At 41.7% G+C, this 5,752-nt stretch overlaps 1 pseudogene; it reads right to left on the bottom strand.

Moving 5' to 3' along the window:
• Nucleotides 1-2,383, bottom strand: part of LOC119349975 — a 4,871-nt pseudogene extending 2,488 nt beyond the window's left edge.
• Nucleotides 2,384-5,752: the final 3,369 nt, after the last annotated feature.

The following is a 5,752-nucleotide window of genomic DNA, read 5'->3' as shown; positions in this document are numbered from 1 at the left end:
GGGATTGGGTATTTTGGTTTGACACTTCTTCACCCCCAAAAAGAAGGCAGCTACGTCTGAGCTAAACTTGGATATGGAAGGAGGCCGAGCCGGTGCTGGGGTTCAGGTGCACTGTCGCAATGCTCGAGTACCACCTCTACATTGCCTCAACATCCTGTCCCTGCTTGTTGATTTCACGCTCCCGCGGCTCCCCCTCGCGTTCCTCGTACTACGCTCGCTGCGGGCCATCGAGCCGTACAAGCTACAACTCCGGTTGAGATGGGCCATGGCTGCTGCCGTGCGAGCTGACTCGCCACGCGATCTGTCCGCTGCATCTGTGGCCGCCGCCGTGCTCTAACAAAGGCACAGTGCCGTGCCTCAGTTGGTAAAGATTTGGGCCATTGACAAATCCATCATGTTGGAGTTAGGATTATAGATGTGCCACTGTCCACCGGCCCATGTGGTTAGATTAGCTTATAACTTACTACTTAGCTCATAACGGTCAATCTAACGGAGTTCGCTGTTCTATCACGTCAACACTTACGTGTGGGCCCGGCCAGTCAGAAATGCGTTTAAAAGATACGAATCAGGCAATTGTCAGACATGGCAGTTTTTGGGGGAAAATAGTCGAAAAGTGGTAGTTTTTGTGACAAAGTCGTAAAGTGGTAGCCTACAGGTAGGGTTGGAGGAATTGTGGTAGATTTTTTTTCTTAAATACTTCATAGTATAAGTTGTTATTAATCCAATATATGCTCACATCTTGAATGTCATAACATCTTATATTATGGGACAGAGGAAGTAAATATATATAATATTGAAGATTTTTTTTCTGTTCATTAGGTGCATGTTTTAAATTTTATTAAAAATCCATTGCACTTCACTTGTGAGCCTCGAACTATACAAAATACATATTTGAAAAGAGAGATTTGCAAGAGTAATTTAACTAGTTATGTTTATGAACTTTGAGGCGACTGAAAATACAATTTACATAATTAAATTAGGAAAAGCGATGGTAATACATTGAAAGGAAACAAGTGGAGTAGCAGTATGATGTTAATTACCTACGGCAATCCGTGCTGCAAGTGGGAACTGTTGAGTGCATCGTTCGGTTATTGGGTCATGACTCCGAGAACCTGCCGGACATTTGCATTGGTACGATCCTTGGGAGTCCGTGCATACACCGTAGCAAGGATACTTGACGGGATCTGCACATTCATCTATATCTGTGTCCCGGCCGCAAATTCAAAAAATGAACATTAATTAGGACATTTAAATATTTGAAATTTTAGGTTTGTCCTAAATTAAACATACCATATATATGTTTATATCCATATGTACAACATGGATCAACTACAAAATATATTTCATAATGAATTTAATGAAACTAATTTGATATTGTAGATATTACTAAAAAATTGTAGACTCGGTCAAACTCAAAGATTTTTTATGTAGGAAAGAAAATTATAACTTCAAGTATTTTGAAGCAAAGGAGGTACTACTAATTAAGCAGGGCCTCTTACTGGTGCATCCGTCGGGCAAGTAGGCGTCGCCCTCGTAGCCATTGGAGCACTTGCAGTTGTAGCCAGGCCCATTGCTGGAGTCGACACACTCGCTGTGAGCGCTGACGCAGGCGTACTGGCCCGTCTTGGCCGCTTGCTTACATGATGGTATGTCGCTGGAGATGGAGCTGTTGCCACGAATGGCCCAGTCAAGCCACACCGGCGAGGTCCGTCTGGTGTCCATCATGAGGTCGGACCGGCGGAAGGTGTAGCTGTTCCTGTCGACGAGGAAGGCGTAGTCGCACGGGCTGTAGTCCATCATGGCTGAGTGGTCATACTCCCGGAAGTTGAACTTATTGTGGGTGAGCCCTGGCGGGATGTTGACGCGGCAGCACCCGACGCCGTTGCATAGGCCGTCCTTTGCGCTGGCCGAGTTGTTGCAGAAGGACATGCACCCGGTGTAGTAGGCGTAGGCGTAGTTGGAGCTCCCATCCTCGGTCCTCTTGCTCGCCGTCAAGCCGAGGGTGTTGCAGCCCACAACGACGAGTATGTTCCGCCTGTTCGAAATGCGGTACACGCCATCCTTGTTCATCGTCGTCTCTCCATAGTCCCAGTTGCTGTAGGAGCTTACTGGGTCGGAGGCGTTATAGCACCGCCATCCGATGGGAAGCATCACCTGCGACTCATCTGGATCCAAGGTCAGCTTCACCACCCGGAGGGACGTACCGGCGAGCACAGGGCCGTTGTTGATGCACTCGATCTCGAAGCCCTTCCGGAAGCAGCCGACGCCAATGCGGGCCGCCGCAGCTCGGCCGACACCCAGGAGTGGTCGTGGTGGTGGCTGCTGTTGAAGCTGCCGCTAGGAGCAGGTGCAGCAAGATCATTGGTGTCCACATATGCTGCATGCTGACCGTATGTATGTTGGTTTCCAGCAAGTCGCCGCTTTATAGGAAGCGAGCGAGACAATAATGGATGCGTCTTCCTCATCTCCAGCGAAACAATGTTTAGTTTAACAGCGAAACAAATAATGTAATACACTCTGTCTCAAAATAAGTGATTCAACTTTGTACTAAAGCTAGTACAAAGTTGAGTTACTTATTTTGGGACGGAGGGAGTACTACCTAACATGCATGAAGACACAGATGTGAACATCAATTCTTATATATGCGGACAAGCTAAACTGCTCAATGTATTATTGTGGCGCAAGTTGCACTTTCAAGTGACTTGCACTCCTGCTGCTTCCTCGATTGTAGCCGGCCCAACCTAATTAATAAGCTTGAGCCGTTCTTTAATTTACATGCCAGCCAAGTTTGGCTTTGGTCTAAGTGCAACGACTTCTGTCCCTGCGGTCATGCTCTATTGAGTTATTACTTCCAAAATTTTGACTTGTTTACTTTCATGCATCTCGGAAAGAAAAGAAAATTACGCATTACAACTCAACCTTTTTCTGAAGTGTTCAATGTTCAGACTGTTACAAAAAAAATCTTCCAAGAGTACTATCTGTCATAAAAGGTTCAGCAAGCTCAAGATTTGCTGGTGCATACACAATGCTAGACACTATGAATATGACAAAAGTTTCTCAAGAAACTGTGGAAAACATGAATCACCGGCTAGATCAAACTCTTCATCAAGGGGTGTGACTATCGTGACCTTGGTAGGTCCTTAATTTAATCAACCATCATCCAAAAATCACAAATATCATTGACATACATGCTATATTTTTGCAGCTAATATATCCCATAAAAAACTCCGGTCGTCTTATGTTAGTTGTCGCTGAAATGGATGTATCTAGCGTGTAAATAGATACATCCCTTTCAGCGACAACTAATGTGGGACAAAAGGAGTAGGATATTGTAGGCATTGCATCATACATGACACCAACATGTTCGTCATGATAATGTGTGCATACTTAACTGCTCAATTGTTGTAGTTGTTGTGTCCGTTCAATATACAAGTTATATTTTCAAATGACTTGCACTCCTCCTTGACCCCGATTTCAACCCAAGCTAATTAATGTGTTTGGAGCAACACTTTCCATGTCAAGACAAGTACCAATGTGGCCTCATTACACTAATGCCTCTCCCTACATCCATCCTCCATTATATTATCGCTTATGAAAATTTGAATTGTTTATTACGACGCGTTCGAAAACAAAACAAAAATGCATATGGCAAGTCTAAGTTTTTCTGATGTGTTCAATATGAAAATAATTGTAGAAAAACTCATCCAAGAGCAGTTCTTATTGTAAAAGGTTAACAAGCTCAAGATTTTTAAGTGCAAGTACCCGACATGGAGTTTCTGCCCCGTGTGCACATGCACTGTGGACAAAAAGATATAAAAGGTAGTAAAAAACAAAATATTTTGAAACATTTTAAGGTAAACATTGATGAGTGTATGACATGCATTGAAAATTTCATGATGGAAACAACATTCGCCGAGGTCTGAACAAAACAAAAACAAAATCAAAGCACTGATTTTGTTTTTGGGAAAAGTGGCTGCACCCACGAAGTGAACAGTAAATTCAAAAAAATAGAAAAAAATCAAAAAATTCTGAAAACTTCGTGGACGTGATTATGAGAATATGTTTTAGGAGCTTCCAAAGTTTGGGCACCAAAAAATATCAAATGATCTTGATACAAAAGGAAATACAAATGATGCTCTGCGCCCATGTTACTATTCACATGTTTTCAGCACAAAACTTGTTTTTTTTTGTACAGAGTTCCTCGAATGTCATTTCACCACCAAATTTTGCAAATACCTAGACATTTGGACAAAATCACATCCACAAAGTTTCAGATTTTTTTAGTATGTTTTGCTAAGTCTTTTATCGCGGGTGCGCTGGGGGTGCTCAAAAACCACTCACTTTTGGTTTTCTCACATATCTGCAAACGTCGTTTCATCACAAAAAATTGCAGTTAGGCATAAGACTAAGAAAGATTTGTTATCAAAACATTTACGATCTTTTTGAAACTTTCTTCTATTTTTCTAATTTTACTTTTTGTACCATGTGCATGTGTGCTCGAGACTAGAAACACACTTCGGCAAGTAGCAAGCATTCCTGCACAGCTAAACAGGAAGCATGTGTGCATGTCCGCCATGAGAGTGATTATAATACATTTTGAGCAAGGAAAAAACAAAGTGAACATTTTGTCTTAAACAAGTTAAACTTTGTCAAAATCCCCAAAATTGTAGCACACATCTCAAAGCAACGCTGGACGGTAGATGCATGCGTGCATGCTGCAATATCATTTATCTGCCCAACTCCACGTCATATATTAATACTCCAATTAAGCCCATACTGTCTATTTGTCCATATATTACAAATAAGTGAAGTTTTTGGACATTTATATGCTATTCAAGCTACAGCTTTGACCACTATTTCAGTTAAATACCAATGTTGTAGAAAGATTTCTCGAGATATATCTACACATATGATTTCCAAATTTACAGACTAAGTAATTAATTAAAATAATATGCACAGTCGGAGAATATATATATATATATATATATATATATATATATATATATATATATATATATATATATACTCCTATATAGTATACCAGTTTTGAATTGAACTCAAAGGCTTGATCGAAACCGTTGATTTTCTAAATCTAGCGGCTGAGATGATCAAGATTCGCACTGCACAGTAGCATCAGCTTACTCCACGCTACTCTAGAAGCATCCCGCTCTCCTTCCTGAAAAAAGGGCCCCATGCATCGTGTGCTCGTGACCTGGTATGTACGAGCCCCTCGAGATAGCCTGCCAAGAAAACAGGGAGACAGGAAAGTAATATTTTATAAATAAAATGGGGGTGTACATGGATAAAATTTTAAATTATTCTGTATCTATATTTGGATCTGCTCTTTGTCGCCAAGTAACTAGAATTTCTTTTAAATAACTTGGATCCATTATCATAAAGGTTCATCCGATATACAACAAACAGAACAAAATTTACACCGAGATATTTGGACAACCGAATGACCTTATCGTTGTTAGAATGAGACGCTGATGCTGTTGTCATTGTTTTACAGAATAGGGTTTCCCCCTGCTTTATATTATAAAGCACGAACATCGATCACAAGGTAATTGCCTGGGCGAACAACACAACAAGCCCAAAGGAAAAAAAAGAAAAAGATCAAAATGCCAACAAGGGCAGTTCGACACGCATGAATGGTCCACCACTCGCCATGGCACCGGACCTCCGCGTACCAAACAACACCTCCAAGAAGGAATGCGACGCCAACGATGCTGCTGTCCGGACAAGTCCTAGG

This window comes from Triticum dicoccoides, chromosome 1B, assembly GCF_002162155.2.
Source record: "Triticum dicoccoides isolate Atlit2015 ecotype Zavitan chromosome 1B, WEW_v2.0, whole genome shotgun sequence".
Taxonomy (NCBI): Eukaryota; Viridiplantae; Streptophyta; class Magnoliopsida; order Poales; family Poaceae; genus Triticum; species Triticum dicoccoides.
This window is presented reverse-complemented; position numbering and strand designations above follow the sequence as displayed.